At 42.6% G+C, this 17,441-nt stretch overlaps 1 long non-coding RNA gene across 1 annotated transcript in view; it reads right to left on the bottom strand.

Annotated features, from left to right (window-relative positions):
- Positions 1-6,021: 6,021 nt before the first annotated feature.
- LOC129622332 (uncharacterized) overlaps positions 6,022-17,441 on the bottom strand; it is a 59,887-nt gene continuing 48,467 nt past the window's right edge. Inside the window, exons 4-5 of the long non-coding RNA XR_008699907.1 lie at positions 6,611-6,635; positions 6,022-6,153 (exon numbers count right to left, since the gene is read on the bottom strand). This is a non-coding gene — a long non-coding RNA (uncharacterized LOC129622332). The remainder of the gene's footprint in view (positions 6,154-6,610; positions 6,636-17,441) is intronic.

Genomic DNA, 17,441 nt, shown 5'->3' with positions numbered 1-17,441 from the left:
CAAGATTGCCGGGAGAAATATCAATAACCTCAGATATACAGATGACACCACCCTTATGGCAGAAAGCGAAGAAGAACTAAAGAGCCTCTTGATGAAAGTGAGAGTGAAAAAGTTGGCTTAAAACTCACCATTCAGAAAACTAAGATCATGGCATCGAGTCCCATCACTTCATGGCAAATAGATGGGGAAACAATGGAAATAGTGATAGACTTTATTTTAGGGGACTCCAAAATCACTGCAGATGGTGACTGTAGCCATGAAATTAAAAGACGCATGCTCCTTGGAAGAAAAGCTATGACCAACCTAGACAGCATATTCAAAAGCAGAGACATTACTTTGCCAACAAAGGTCCATGTAGTCAAAGATATGGTTTTTCCAGTAGTCATGTATGGATGTGAGAGTTGGACTATAAAGAAAGCTGAGCACCAAAGAATTGATGCTTTTGAACTGTGGTGTTGGAGAAGACTCTTGAGAGTCCCTTGGACTCCAAGGAGATCCAACCAGTCCATCCTAAAGATCAGTCCTGAATATTCATTGAAAGGACTGATGCTGAAGCTGAAACTCCAATACTTAGGCCACCTGATGTGAAGAACTGGCTCATTTGAAAAGACCTTGATACTGGGAAAGATTGAGGGCAGGAGGAGAAGGAGACAACAGAGGATGAGATGGTTGGATGGCATCACCAACTCAATGGACATGAGTTTGAGTAAGCTCCAGGAGTTGGTGATGAACAGAGAAGCCTGGTGTGCTGCAGTCCAGTTCAGTTCAGTTGCTCAGTTGTGTCCGACTCTTTGTGACCCCATGGACTGCAGCACACCAGGCTTCCCTGTCCCTCACCAACCCTCAAAGCCTACTCAAACTCATGTCCATTGAGTTGGTGATGCCATCCAACCATCTCATCCTCTGTCATCCCCTTCTCCTCCCGCCTTCAATCTTCTCCACCATCAGGGTCTTTTCAATGAGTCAGTTCTTCATATCAGGTGGCCAAATTATTGGAGGTTCAGCTTCAGCATCAGTCCTTCCAAAGAATATTCAGGACTGATTTCCTCTTGTGCGCACCAGGACCCTGTTATGATAACAGGACTTCTGTTAAGTCCGTCTGCCACACTCTAAATCCTTGCCAATACTTGCCAAAATCAATCTTTTTAATTTTAGCTTTTTGAATGGGCATGATCTGCCATATCATTGTGTTTTTAATTTATATTTTCCTGATTTCTAATATGCTGACCATCTTTTCATGAGCTTATCTGCCACCTGTACATCTTTTTTAAAAATGTATGTTCCAAATCTTTTGCTCCCATTCTTTAAAATTGAATTCTCTTTCTTTGTTATGGGAGTTTATTTATCTGGTCAGGAGATAAGTCCTTTGACAGAGTTTCTTGTCACATTTTTATCACAATCTTCAGTTTGCCTATTCATTTTCTTAGAGTTAACTTTTGAGTTGAAGTTTTACATTTTGATGTAAATGTCTCAATTTTTGATGTAGAGTCTCAATTTTCCTTTTTACGGTTATTGCTTTCAGTGTCTTTTCTAAGAAACTATTCTCTACTCCCAAGTCAGTAAGATATTCTCCAGTATTTTCTTCCAAAAGATTTATAATTACAGCTTTTACATTTAGGTCTGTGCTCCATTGTGAGTTTTATTATGAGCTTATTTGTGCTGGGAGGAAGAGGTTGAACTTCATTTTTTTCCTCATTATGAAAATCCGGTTGTTCTAGACCACATATTAAAAGACTTTTTCCTATTAAATAACCTTGGCTTCTTTATTAACAACTAATTGATATGTGGGTATATATTTAGATGCTCTTCTGGCTCTATTGGTCAATGTATCTGTTCTTACATTGATGCCACATTATCTTGATAACTGTAAATTTTATAGTAAGTCTTTAAATCAGGTAATATAAGTACTCTAACCACTTTTCACTTTCATGCACTGGAGAAGGAAATGGCAACCCACTCCAGTGTTCTTGCCTGGAGAATTCCAGGGACAGGGGAGCCTGGTGGGTTGCTATCTATGTGGTCGCACAGAGTCGGACACGACTGAAGTGACTTAGCAGCAGCAGCAGCAACCTTGTTATTGGCTTTTCAAAATTCTCAGGATAATCTAGATTCTTTGCATTTCTATATAAATTTCAGAATTACATAATTTTGCAAAAAGAAGTCTGTTGAGAATTAGGGATTGTATTACGTCTATAGATCAATTTGAAGAGAATCGCCATCTTAATGAGTCTTTCTTCCCACGAAAGTGCTATAACTATCCATTTATTTGCTGTTGTTCAGTCGCTAAGTCATGTCAAACTCTCTGCGACCCCATGGACTGCAGCATGCCAGGCTCCATGGGGTTTTTCCAGCCAAGAATATTAAGAGTGAGTTGCCGTTTCCTTCTCCAATCCATTGATTTAGGGGTTCTTTGTTTTAGCAGTGCTTTATGGTGTACAGTGGATATTTCTTTAAAATATTTTATGTAAATATATCCCTAACTACTTCTGATTTTTGGTGGTACTATAAATAGCATTATTTTTAAACTTCAATTTCCAGTTGTTGCTAGTATATGGAAATACGATTAATTTTGTTTACTAATTGTAAATTTTATCCAGTGATTTTGCTAAGCTCATTCAGTTCTAATGTCCTTTTTGAAGATTCTAAAGATATTCTTCGTATACAAATATAGTGTCTCCAAATAATGACAGTTAAGCTTCCTTTCCAATCTGTGGGCCATTTATATCTTTTTCCTTTGCCTTACTACACTGGCTTTGACCTCCAGTAGGATGTTGAATAAAAGCACTGAACTTGGACGCGCTGCCTTGTTCCTGAACTTTGGAGGGCAGCATAGGTTTATTCATCACTTCTCTTATGATAATGTTAGTTATAAGCTTCTCATAGACCCTTTTATTAGGTTTAAGACATTCTGTCCTGTCCCTAGCTTTCTGAGAGTTCTTTCATAACTGGGTTTTAAATTTTGTCCAATGATTTTCCTGAACCTATTGGTGTTTTCATTATTTTTAAGTTTGCTCTTATGGTGAGTTATATTGATGAATTTTCCAATGTTAAGTGAAACTTGCATTCCTGGGATAAAACCCAATGGGTCATGATGTGCTATTTTTATATAGTTGGAATTTATTTTCTAAAATTGTTTAAGGATTTTTTAAATTGATGTTCATGAATGATGTTTACCTGTAATTTTCTTTTCCTGTAAGATAATGCTGCCTCCATGGAATAAGTTGGAAAGTGTTCCCTTCTCTAATTTCTGAAAGAATTTGAATAGGATTGGTGTATTTCTTCCTTAAATGTTACAGAAAATTTGCCAGGCAAGGCATCTATGACTATAATTTTCTTTCTGAGAATGTTTTAATTATGAATTCAATTTCATAAATACATATTTAATTCTTCAGTTGTTTCTTTCCTTTTTAATACAGTTTTAGTATTTAATGTTTTTCAAGGAATTTTCTCATTTTATTCATATTGTTGGGTTGACTGGCATAAGATCACTCATATAAATCCTTTTTTCAAAACAGCTTCTTTGAACTATAATTACATGAAGTAAATTGTGCATATGTAAAGTGTAGAATCTGATGTTTCAACACACCTATAGCCCTGTGAAATCAGTGTAGGGTTAGTTTTTGCTCACTATGCAGGCAAGACCCTTTGAGTATTCTATCCAAAGCCCTCTCTGTTATGGGGTTTTCCTGTCTGGTGAACAGATGCTAGTCCTGATCTTGTATCAGCTCCAGGTAATGCTCCCCCTCCTCCTTTCAGGCGGCTCCTTCTCCAGCCTTAAACATTTTCACAGGTCACTCAGTGCACTGCTCACTAACTGATGGGGATCCGAGCCTCTCTTCATCCAGCGCTCGTTCCTCTAGCATCTGTCCCGTGGTCTCCAGCCACATTCATCTCCCTGGACGGTTGGCTTGGTCTCCTCTACTCAGGGAACACTTCATTCATTTCCTGTCCTCCAGGGATGCCTATCCTCTGTTGCCTGATGTCTAATGCTTGAAAACCATTGTTTCACGTATTTTGTTTCATTTTTCATGTTTTTTCATGTAGGAGGGCACGTCCAGTACAGTGTTTCCTGGGTTTTGAATCTCTGCTATGGGGTACAAACATCTTTAGTATGGTTAAGTCCTCTCTAGTATTATAAAAGTTAAGTAAAATGACCCGTTTATCATTTTGAAACATTTCTCTTTATCCTTGGTTAATGTGTCTGGTTCACGAATCTGCTTTGTCTGACATTAACAGAACCACTCCAGCTTTCTTATGGCCAGTGTCTACATGGTAAAAATTTTTCTATCCTTTAACTTCTGACCCACCTCTTCCTTATATATACATGTTTGTGTGTGTGTGTGTTTTCTTCTGGAAGATGGCTGGGTTTTTTTGTTTGTTTGTTTTAATTCAGTCTCATGTTTTTGCTTTTAATTGGAGTATTTAGACCAGCCTTTTCTAATAGAGTTTTGTGATCATGGAAATGTTATAAATGGTATGTCCAATATGCTATGCTAGCTCGGTGGCTATTAAGCACTCAAAGTATTGATAGTGTGACTGAAGAAATAAGTTGTTGATTTTATCAAAATTTTAATTAAAAAGCCCATGAGGCTAGTGTTTAATATATCAGACAGCATAGGTGTAGGCCATTTATGTCTAATGTAATTATTGATACGGTTGGGTTTAAGTTTACCGTATTGTCTGTTTTCTATTTTGGGCTCTTTTTAAACAATCACTTATTTCCTTGCCGCATGTGGGCTTCTCTCTAGTGTGGCACACGGGCTTCCCACTGCAGTGGCTTCTCCTGCTGCAGGGCACAGGCTCTGGGCGCGTGAGCTCAGTAGTTGGGGTGCATGGACCCAGCTGTCCTGTGGCATGTGGGATCTTCCAAGACCGGGGACTGGATTGGGATCCCTTGCACTGCAAGGTGGATTCTTAACCACTGGACCACCAGGGAAGCCTCTGCTTTCTATTTTAAATAATATTTTACACCTCTTTCTTTTTTCCTCTTTTCCACCTTATTTTATATCAAATATTCTTTATTATTCTTTTATTATCTCTACCATTCATTTAGCAATATCTTTTGTTCTGGGTGTGTGTGTATGTAGAGTTTATCATATTCATCTTTAACAATAAAGGCCTACCTTTAAAGGATATTTCTTACATATAAGAACCTTACAAATATACTTCCGTTTCCCCTCCCATCTCTTGTGCTATTGTCACGTATTTTACTTCTATATTATAAACCCCACAATATATTCTTATTATTTTTGTTTTAAGCAGCCAGTTATCTTTTAGGGAGTTTTTTTTTAACTGAAAAAAAATATTTTACTTACCCGGAAAAAATATTTTTTACCCATATTTTAAATATTTAAAATTTCTATTGCTTATTTCCTTGCATAGATACAAGTTTCCATTAAATATCATTTTCCTTCACTTGAAGAACTGTATTTACCATTTCTCATGATACAAGTCTGCTGATAAAGAAAAACTTTCATTTGAAAAGTCTTCCATTTTTCCTCATTTAAAAAATATTTACTGGGCATATAATTCTAGGGCAATCATTTCATTGTTAAATGTTTTGCTCCATTCTCTTCTGTTTTTTTCAATTTCTTCCTAAAAATCTAGTCACTCTTACTTTTTGTATGCATTTAAAATGTCTTCTTTGTCTGTATTCTTTTAAAATGACCTCTTTATGACTAGGATTCAGGAATTTGATTGTGGTGTGATTTAGTATGGTTTTCTTAGCGTTTATCCTCCTCCTTCAAGTTCGTAGCTATTCATGAATTTCTGGATTTATAGTTTTAATAAAATTTGAAAATATTATTTCTTCATAAATTTTTTCCTTTTTCCTTCTTTTTGGGGATTATAATTGCATGTATGCTAGACTTCATGATTTGTCCCAGAAGTCACTGATGTTTGTTCACTTTTAGACATTTTGGATAGTTGACTTTGGTATGCATTCATCTTCAGGTTCATGCATCTTTCTTCTTCAGTGTCTAATCCACTCCTACTCCCTTCTGGGCTAGGAGGAGGTACTGTGTGAACGCACAGAGATGGGAAGAACCTGGAGGACTCCGGGAACCACAGGGTCCAGGGTGGTCTCACCACACTCAGTTTCAGCTCAGTCCACGGAGAGGGAAGGTCTGTATTCTGCTTGGCTGCATGGATCCCCTGTGGGAAATTTAACTGGGAATGTAGCTATTTCTCAACTGTGAACTTTCTCCCCCTAGGGTCAAATCCTCCTTTTTGTAGCACATCTTTCCATCTCTCCCAGAGGCAGCCCACTACTCTCATCTAATTAGAAACATCTCCAGGTTCATACAATGGTAGAGCTGGCAGCCAGCCAGCTCCCACCACAAAACAGAGCTGCTTAACCTGACTGCTGTGAAAGAAGAAATTCAGGCTACATGAGAGGACAACAGGAAATGCCCTTCACCAAGCCTTTTGTGCTGATATCCTTGGGATTTGAATGAAATTAGCAATTGCTTAAAGACTTGTGTTCTGATCATTTCTATCAATGTACTTTATAGTGATGAATTTTTAAAAAATTCATCTTGAGGATGAGGCAAATGTAATGTTTTTTACTCAATGTGCAAATCACTTGAATGTTGCTTCCAGATGACTCTACCTTAAATTAACCATTCATAATTTTCCTGCAAAAAAAAAAAAAAGTAATGTGAGGCCAATGACCTTCCAGAAAAAGTGAATTACTGCTATCTTGAGACCTTTCAGCACCTATACTAAATAAAGCTTCTTCCTTGGTGGCTCAGAGGTTAAAGCCTCTGCCTGCAATGTGGGAGACCTGGGTTCGATCCCTGGGTCGGGAAGTTCCCCTGGAGAAGGAAATGGCAACCCACTCCAGTATTCTTGCCTGGAGAATCCCATGGACAGAGGAGCCTGGTGGGCTACAGTCCACAGGGTTGCAAAGAGTTGGGCACAACTGAGCGACCTTACTTACTTACTTACTTACTTACCTAGAGAAATGTATGACTCCATGAAGGGCCTTGTTAAAGATACAACAGTATCCAAATCCTCATAACACTGAGCCTCCTATGCTAACAGTAAACTAGTCGGGAAGACCAGATCAGCGCGGCCCACATCTCTGTTAGTTCTCAAATCTAGTCGCTACTGTTGTTGTTGAGTCACTAAGTCATGTCCCACTCTTTTGCAACCCCCTGGACTGAACCCGCCAAGCTCCTCTGTCCATGGGATTTCCCAAGCAAGAATTCTGGAGTGGGTTGCCATTTCCTTCTCCAGAGATCTTCCCAACCCAGGAATTGAACCTGACATCTTTTGCACGTGTCTCCTGCATTGCAGATGGGTTCTTTACTGCTGAGCCACCAAGGTACCCCCTCAAAATCTAGAACTTAGAACTAAAGCTAGAGAAGTGTGCGTTACTTTGTGCAGTCAATCTTTCCAAGAAAATGAATTTTTCTTTCTCTTTCTTTCTCTTTTTCTTTTGGTAAGAACCAATCATTTTCAGTTAGGCATTAGGTGAACAATATATGTTTAATAAATTCATTTGAATTGGTACTATCATGAATGAACCATTCTATCACAATGGACAACATAGGAGGAAACAAAATATAAATTTTATGATCAAGTACTTGGGAAGGTTAAGCTAACAGCCTTGACAGCCATAGAAATTAAGGGGTTAGTGGCAGGATGCTGCTTAAAGGGATTTTCCAGGTAGGGTAGAAATTGAGAGCACTCTGGAGCAAGGAGACCTGGGCTCCAGATTTGCCAGTTACAGGTTAAGGGGTCTTTGCAAATCATTTAATATTCTAAATTTGTGGCTTCTCCCTTTGTAGAGTGGTTACATTTGTCTAATATGTGGTTGAGAGAATTGAATACTGCAACATATGCAATGATTCTTTATAAACTGTAAAACTCAGTTACTACAGAAAGGGGCCAGATTTCAATGAAGCAGAGGCCCTGTGGGCTGGTGTCACCAGAGGGGAGGTTTGGAAGCGGACAGCCTGCTGTTTGGTTGGACCTTGGAGAGTCTGTGGACAGATGGAGGACAGAGCATTCCAGGCTACAGGGGGAGAAGGACTGAAGGGTCCCCACTGCTGGGAAGCAGTTTGCTTCTCCCTTGGAAATGTTCCTAGTTTTTTCTCTATCGTGACCACTTTTGTCTGAACAGCAGCAAGAAGGGAGACAAGACAGCACAGCATCTGGACCATCCCTGTCTGTGGGCAAGAGGTGGTCTGTGATTGGTCTAAGGATGAAAACTGGATCTAGAGCGGGTGGCCCCCAAACTTGAGGTCACATCTAATCACTTGGGAGCACTGCAAGAGCACCCCGTCTCCATCCTGGAACTGCACCAGAGCAGACTTTCTGAAAATGTGAGGGCTTGAGTATTGTTGCTTTTTAAAGATCTAGACGTGATTCTGATGAACCACAGGGTTGAAAACTGCTGTTCAGTTCTTGATCTGTGGATAGAGAAATCCATCTTAGTGAAAACAGCCTGCCCTCCATTAGGTTGGAATAGGTAACTGTTTGCAGAGCTCCCCAAAGGGGACCACTTGTGCTCCCGAGAGAGGTGCCAGAAGATCTGAAATCTGGTTGGCGTACCAGAGACTTCTGTCTCCTGCCCTGTCCTCAGAATCCCAGGTTTATGCACCTGCCCTGGCAGTGCAGGGCTCTGGCAGGTACAGGCTTCGTCCACACTCAGTGATGGTGTGCACACCACCTGGAGCGGGGCGCCTGGCACAGCTCACAGGGCGGTGCACTGCACAGGCTCTCCTGCACGAGCCCGAGTGTCCTCACTGCCCGCCCAACCTGCCCAGCTTTCTGCATGACCTGCAGAACCACGGGAGGAAACTGAATCCAAACATCCCCAGGCATGTCAGAGCTGCTTATTACTAACAGTGTCTCTCTCCATCCATCTTAATTTCATCAGTTCTATTGTTATTTTAAAATTTTGGTTAGTGTCTGTCGCCCCCACTGGAAAATAAGCTCCAGGGTTGCAATCATCTTTTCTGTGTCATTCTGCACCCCAGCACATAGAAATCTGACTTGCACACAGTAGGCACTTAATTGACGTGTAGTGTATGAATATATGATTCAGTGCTCCTGTTTATGGAGCACTGATAATGTGCCAGGCCCTTCCTGTCTATCATCACATTTAACTCTCAGAGCAACGCCCGAGGAAGGTGCTGTTGTTTAGTCCTGTTTCAGCGCAGAGGAAACTGAAACTCTGAGAAGTTAAGATGCCTGCCCAAGCCTCACACAGGCAGTAAGAAGTGGGGCTAGGACTGAACCCACTGCTTTCCAGCTCCAAAGACCAAGCTCTACACTATTCTGTTACACAGATTTCTCTTACTGGGGGTGCCGCAGGAACAATCCTCAGCAGGGTTTGGCTGCCAATTTTGTTTGTTTCACTCTGGCATTGAAGAGCAGTGTCTCAGGGATGGTGTCTGTAGACAGAGGGGTTTCCTGGGCAGGTTACTTCAGTCTAAGGGCTGACAAGGAATTCTCTCCACATATCCCGTCTCCTATGCCCAGGACTCTGCATGATTTCGGCTTTACCCTTGAAATTTTCCAACAGTGAACATGTGTATTAATTATGGGAAGGATGAAGCTGCTCTGACAGACTATAAAACGCATTAGTCTACACAAGTTCAAAGTTTCATTTTATCGCATGTGACCAGTTCAGCACAGAAAGTTGGACTCCACTCTGTGAGGTCATTCGGGCTTCCAGCTGGCCCTGGGTGGCTGCCTCGTCAACAGGTGGCTGTCCTTTGACCTGAGGCACGGGTTCCTCTTGGCCTCATCCTGCGGTTGAGAGGAGCTCACCAGCACCACCTCCAGGAGAAGACCGGGAAGGATAAGGAGGCTGCACTCACCTTCCTTTCTCAAGGAGGTACCCATATCTCACTAGCCAAAACCTAGGGCTGCAGCCAGGTGCAAGGGAGGCGGAAACCAGGCTCTGGCTGGGCAGCCGTCTGCCCTTCCAACACTCACAGAGACAACCCGTTATTATAAAGAAGACAGGGAGAACAGACCTCAGGGGATGATAATCATGTCTATCACGATGGGTATTTTTTTCTAAAAAATCTATCCCCCCAAGAAATATGACTTTTAAAATGTGTTTAAAAGTTAAGATACATCAAAATTGACTTTTTTCTGTCTGTTCAGGTCCAAAATTTAAACAAACCTTTGGGCCTGTATGACCTTCACCACAATCCTGGGATTATTATTAGGTTGGAAAAGGTAACTTTGCAGAGCTCCCCAAAGGGCTCCACTTGTGCTCCCAAGAGAGGCGCCAGAAGATATAAAATCTGGTTGGCTTACCAGAGACTTCTGTCTCCTGCTCTGTCCTCAGAATCCCAGGTTATTATTTCATCACCCAAAAGACCCTCTTGTTCTGCCTTGCCCAAGCCATGCCCTCTTCCTAACTTGGCCCCTTTAATATATTCCTGAATTCAATTTGCTAATCTTCTGTTGAATATTTCTGTACCTAAATGCATGAGACATATCGGTCTATACTTTTAATTTTTGTATTGTCTTTGGTTTTGATAAAATCAGCTTCATAAAACTAGTTAAAACATTTCCTTCCTCTTCTATGCCCTGGAATAGATTGTGCATATTTAATGCTATTTCTTATATGTTTGGTAGAATTTGCCAGTGATTTGGCCTGGAGATTTTGTTGTGGGAAGTTTTTAACTATACATTTAATTGATTTGATAGTTAAAGAACCATTTGGGTTGTCAATTTCATCTTGGTTGAGTTTAGATAATTTCTGGTTTTCAAGGAGTTGGTGCATTTCATCCAAGTTGTTGAACTTGTGTATGTGGACTTGTTGAAAATATTTCTTTATTATCCCTTCAATGTTTGTGGAGTCTATGTTCGATTCTTCTTTAAACACACTTCTCAAAGAGGCATGTTAAGTTCCTTCTTATGACTTCTCAACTTGCTAATAACATTCTCTTATGGTCTTTGGATTCAAATGTCTTTAGGGACTATAAATGGATTTGCAGCAGGAATGGTATCTTTAGCTAGATACCAAATATAGGGTGATGGCTGATTTCTCTGGCATGTGGGCTTTTTGCTGCTGCCAGGTCCCCAGTCCCCAGCCTGGGAGAGCTCCCACTTGCTGGCTTTTGGGAAAAGACTAATGTAAGTTTAACCACTTCTTTTGGTTCTTCCTCCCTCATCTTGAACCTCCTCCGCCTACCAGAATAAAGAGATAAAAGCTCAGTTCTTCTCTCTTGGAAACCCTTCCACCCTGCCTTAATACTGCTTTCAAGTCCTCATTTAGCATTTTGGAGAGAAGCCTGGAAGTAATTAATAATTTGATTATCTGTTGTCATTCCTTCTAGGGACTTGATGATCAGAATAGTTAAGCCTGTTTCCTACAGCGAGGAATGGTGCAGGAATTGCCTCCATGTTACAGATCAAGAAGCTGTGCTCTTTCAAAGTAACATCCTTTCTAGAAAGTCTACAATATACCTGGCTGTTATAGGTTTTATCTTTAGAGCTCATAATATCAAGGCGGAGGTTCTTATTTTCACAGAAAAGAACAGTGAGACTAAGAGATTCTCATTTCAAGGTTTTTTTATGCTTCTGGCTGGTTGTCTGACCCTGAGAAAATGACTTAATTGGTAATTAAGTCTCGGTTTCCTCACTTGTAAAATGAGGATAATAACATAAGTTATGGGGCTAGTTGAGGATTAAATAGGTCTAGCACACAGTAAACATTCATTAAATTCTGGCATCATTCTTGCTGCTATTATTACACCCTACATTGTTGACTTGATACTTTTCTAGAAGAAAGCATGTTCTCAACATATATTAATGCTAAATTTTCTTTAAAATTCATGATTATTAAATATTAAAAATATAGCCAGGGAAACCTTAACTAACCAAAAACTGCACCAATTGATCCTGAAGTTAACTGGCTTTTTTTTTTTTTTTTTTTACCTTCAGATCAGGTTAATAAGAAATGAGCAGGGCATATTTAAAATGACAGCTTCAGCATTCTACAAAGAAAGCAGCCTTTTTTCTTTTCCTGCCCACATTCTTGGTCCTTGGCCAACAGAGCCTTCAGCATTCCAGACAGCCTTGCTTGGGTGCATTAGGTTGGCAAAGGCTGGAAATGGGCTTATGTATTTTGCAAGATGGGATTTCTGTTCCTGTTTCTCTCCTCTTTTCTTTTGCTCCAGGATTGAACTGCTTCTCAGTAGAGTGCGTGCAGCAGGCTTTCTCACCCACATGGGCGTGGCCATCTGACTTGATTTATCCAATAACATGTAAGCTGCATTAGGTTTTTGGAGATACTATGAGATACACTATGGTTTTGCCTGGATGTTTGACTTATGCCATCAACAATAAGAAGAATGAGCCTGTGTGGCTGAGGCTGTTGGTTCTGCTACATGGTGATGCTCAGAGTGGACCTAAATTCCACGTGTGCCCCGGAGTCAAGCCCAGCAGAGCCAGCAAGCCTGAGGCCCCTGAGTAAGGAAAGGGATATCTGTTATAAGCCACCAAGATCTTGAGATTGTTATGCACCAAAATGAATTATGTGTATATTGGTGAATTTTCAAAGATCCCTGGTGGCTAAAATGGTAAAGAATCCGCCTGCAGTGCAGGAGACCTGGGTTTGATCCTTGCACCAGGAAGATCCTCTGGAGAAGAAGGAATGGCTACCCACTTCAGTATTCTTGCCTGGAGAACTTCATGGACAGAGGAGCCTGTGGGGTCTCAAAGAGTTGGACATAACTGAGCGACTAACACTTTTTCACTCTAGTGAATTTTCAGCCAAAAGAATTAAAATCTATTGAATGTGTTGATAGTACAGAGTAGGTGTTTCACACATGCCTTGTCAGGAAATTGATTTAACCACATGAAGGGTATACACTGACTCCACAGCACTCAGGTGGAAGATGCATCAGATGTTACTTTGTAAATTCACTAACTCACTTCAGAGTTGGTGGGAAAGTCCATCTCAGGCATGTTTTGGAGGATGTCCACCCTTGGGTGGTGAGGAGACTCTGGTGCTTGCACAGCCCGGAAGACTGGAGGAAGGCTTCTGACCGCTGCTGTCACGTATCCAGTCCAAGGACAGAGGGGAGCGTTCGGCTCATGCAGTCCCACTCTCTTCCTTGGCACTGAGCCTGTCTTGGCATTGCTGCGGAAGCCCCAGGCAGTGTAACTAGAGAAGTTCTTACACTCTAATGTGTACCAAGACATGCGGCCATCGTGATAAATAAGTTGTGATTCAGTGGGTCTGGTGAGGCCCCTGATACTGCATGTCTAATGAGTTTCCAGGTGATGCTCATTGCTGATCATGGACCACACTTTGGTAAAAGACCCTACAGTCCAGCTTCCCCGGCCCTCCAAGAAGCCATTCTTCCCATTCATCCCACTCTGACTATTTTGGGCACAGGTCCCCAGCACACGTGGACCACTCCCTTCAACAAACTGCTTACCTAATCCCAACCCCCCAAGATTGCGCTGTACCTTTATCAGAAACTTTCCCTTTTCAGATAAAGTCCCTAGGACTTAGAAATCAAAGGCTGGATCCTTCTCTCCTTTGGCAAGGGTGTCACTGATCTCTAAAACTCAGAGCCCTGGCAAAGGGAAGAAAGAAATTCCACTGGCACGGCTAGTGACAAGACTGAGTTAATATCTCAATGAACCATCCAGTTACCATGGGAACAGCCCACTCCCTGGACTGCAGGGGACAGGATATGGTCCTGGAGGTGGGTCTTTGTCTCCCCTGAAACCACACGTGTCTTCTGCCACTTAAAATTCTTGCTCATTTTACTTTCATGGGTTCTGAGAATCCTGGTTTTTCTACTTTTAATCAACAGACTTGGGCAGAGGAAGACAGACCACTGTTTTGACAGTGGTCAAAAACCTAGCCTGTAGGGACTTCCTTGGTGGTCCAGCAGTTAAGAATCCACTTTGCAATGCAGGGGACATGGGTTCAACCCCTGGTCGGGGAACTAAGATCCCACATTCCAGAGAGCAGCTAAGCCCACGAGACATAGCCAGAGAGTCTGTGCACCACACTAAGGCCTGATGCAGCCAAGTAAACATATACATACATGTTCTTTAAAAAGGAAAGAAACGAGCATGTGAATCACACTGCAGGGCCCTAGGCAGGGCTGATAGAAACCCAGCCTACAGGGTGGCCTTTCCAGTCCCAACAACTTATGGCCAGGAATCCATTCTGATTGGCTGGTTTATTTGTTAAATGCTTTAACAGGTGCCTTGGGAGACACCTTTGCAAGCATGCATTTGGGCTTCCCACTCTCATTTTTTTTTCCTGTGATCTTCCAATAAATTACAATATTAATTCAACAAGAGTACAAGAACACATTACAAATATTGGTTTTTAAGAATCTAACTCCTGTGTGGGGTGAAGTGTACTTCTGTAACACTGATCTGCAGCTGGCCAGCAGGTTTATTCTACCAAAACACTTTTTGTTGGTCAGTTGCTCAGTCATGTCCGACACTTTGCGACTCCATGGATTGCAGCATGCCAGGCTTCCCTGTCCTTCACTATCTCCTAGAGTTTGCTCAAACTTGTGTCCACTGAATCTGTGATGCCATCCAACTATCTCATCCTCTATCGCCCCTTTCTCCTCCTGCCCTCAATCTTTCCCAGCATCAGGATCTTTTACACTAAATTGAATTGATTCTTTGCATTGTCAGGTGGCCAAAGTATTGGAGCTTCAGTTTCAGCATCAGTCCTTCCAATGAATATTCAGGATGGACTGGTTTGATCTCCTTGCCATCCAAGGGACTCTCAAGAGTTGTCTCCAGAACCACAGTTTGAAAGCATCAATTCTTCGGCCCTCAGCCTTCTTTATGGTCCAACTCTCACAAGTGTACATGACTACTGGAAAGAGCAAAATGTTAGGGGGAATTTATCCTCGTGGGATGATAGTGTCGATTATTAAAAAATAATTACAACCTAAAAGCTAAGACTTATGTTTTATTTGGTGGGAATTTTTAGGACTTCAAGCCCAAGGAACAGCATCTCAAGAGACCCTAAAATAACTGCTCTGAGGAGCCAAGTTATATAGAAGTTTTACAACAAAGGGCAGGTGGTCTGAACATTGAGAGATTATTGTTAATTAAAGGAAAACAGATTTATCAAGTTAAGGAATTTAGTGCTTTTCTTTGTATGGGAAGATGCAAGAGTCTGGGCTCACTGAAATCGTTCCTTTTATATGTATCTCATCTATCAGCTTGTGTTTTTTCACATCCTGAGTTCCCTTGGGCTCACCAGAGGGAGTGACTGCAATCTGATGGATACTCTTTCTCAATAATGATGCTAGGTTCCAGCCAGGAAACCCAGTGATGGTCTCTTGAAGATGGGGAGGTGTGGGGAGAAGTTGGTATAGGATCAGGCTAACGGCAAGATCCTCAAACAGCCAAGGGTGCCTCCATTTCTTCTGGCTCCGTTTTTCTCCTGCTCCCCTCCCCCACTCCCCTTCCTCTCCAAATAAGCCAACCCAATTCTTGGGACTAGGAAGGCCACCTGCAGGCTGGGTCTCTATCAGCCCTGCTTGGGGCCTGGAGGTGGGACTTAGATGGGACTTTTAATTCCTCAATGATGTGCTGTGTGTTAGGAGCACATGGCTGGAACACAGTGCCCGACGGCATCATTATCACCTTGCAGGTGATCCTGGTGCAGGTCAAGCAGAGTTACAGGTGAGCAAGCCCTGCCCACAGAGGTCCTTGAGGAGGGGGGTGGGACGCAGCACGGGAAGGTCGCCTGCAGACAAGGGTCTAGGGAAGGGCACGGACAAGGTGCCAAGTTCTGGTTTTGCCTCAGGCTAGCCCTGTTTCCAGAATTCCTTCTCCGGGTCTTCACATTTCTCTCCTTTTCCAATCAAATTCTGCCTCCAGTCAGAGCTATTCAAGTAAGTTATTCAGATAATCAAGGCTAAAAATATCCAACTTTCACCAGGAAGATCAGAATAATGACATCCAGAGTTGCTGTGTTGGCCCCAGGTAAGGGGCCTGATCCCCAGGGTCTGGTCGTGCCCCCAGCTCCTTCTCCTTCATTTGTCTAGAGGCCAGAACCAGAAGTCTCTGTTGCCGAGGGTCACCACCCTCTCTCACAGCCTCCTCGGCAACTCCTCTGCCTCATCCGCTGCCTCCATCTCCCCTGACTTGCTGGCAGCACCACCTTACCCTACCTTCCTCCAGGGTTTCCCTCCCCGTCTGGTCACTGAAGCAAAAGTTCATTAGTAAGTACACAGAGGGGCTTTCCTGCTGTGCGTGATGCTCTAACATCTCCCTGGTTTCACACTGCTGGACATCATCCCGCTGGACTTGCCTGGCCCTTCTATCGCTCTCCTAGGACTGTGGCTCCAGGGGTCAGGTCGGCCAGATGCACAGCCATCAGGGAGCGGCCTCCCAGAGCAATCCAGGGCCCTGTCACTCGGGCCCTCCGTGGGTCTCTCTGGGAGTTGGTGTGTGTTCACTCCCACCTGTGTCTTTGGGAGGCTGGGGTGTACAATGTGCACAATCAGGGGGTTGGGGTAAGGGAATAACATGTCTGTTGGCAGAGTCCTGCCATCTCAGACCTTCAGCAAGAGCCCAGCCTGCTCAAACACAGCTGGAAGAAACCAGCTTGCTCCCGGGAAGGTCACACCAGCTCTTGACCCTGAACCTGCGGAGTTTCAGAAGCAGGAGCTGCTGGGGCTGCACCTCGGTCCTGTTCTCCTCCCACCACATCCAGCTCATCGCTCAGCCAGTTTCTGAACACAGAGCCTTGCCCTCATCTCTGGATACTCCTTGTCCAGCTGTGAGAGTTCATCTCATGTGTCAACCTGCCTACACTATGGGACCCAGATTTGGGGCAAGCACCTGTTTAGATGTTGCTATGAAGGTATTTCTAGAGGAGATTAATATTCACATTAGGAGAGTGTGGGCTTCCCTGGTGGCTCAGCTGGTAATGAATCCACCTGCAATGCAGGAGACCTCGGTTCAGTCCCTGGGTCGGAAAGATCTCCTGGAGAAGGGAAAGGTAACCCCCTCCAGTATTCTGGCCTGGAGAATCCCATGGACTGTATAGTCCAGGGGGTCACAAAGAGTTGGATACAACTGAACGACTTTCACTAGGAGAGTATGAGTACAGCAGGTTACCCTCTATAAAGGGGGTGGACATCATCCAATCAGTTCAAGGTCTTAATAGAAAAAATATTGAAGTATCCAGGGGAATAGGGAACTCTGCCAGCTGATGGCCTTCAGACTCGAACTCCAACATCAGCTCCTCCTTGGTCTCTAGCCAGTCTGCCCTGCAGACTTTGGATTTGTCAGTCCCACAATGGCATGAGCCAATTTCTTAAGATTAATGTCTCTATAACCATCTATCTATCTTTCTTTCTACTCACCTATCATCTATTGGTCTATCATCTATTATTTCTATCTATCCATCTACCATCTATTATTTCTATTGATCATCTATCCAGCATCTAATAAGGAGGTAA

Source organism: Bubalus kerabau, chromosome 11, assembly GCF_029407905.1.
Source record: "Bubalus kerabau isolate K-KA32 ecotype Philippines breed swamp buffalo chromosome 11, PCC_UOA_SB_1v2, whole genome shotgun sequence".
Lineage (NCBI taxonomy): Eukaryota > Metazoa > Chordata > Mammalia > Artiodactyla > Bovidae > Bubalus > Bubalus kerabau.
This window is presented reverse-complemented; position numbering and strand designations above follow the sequence as displayed.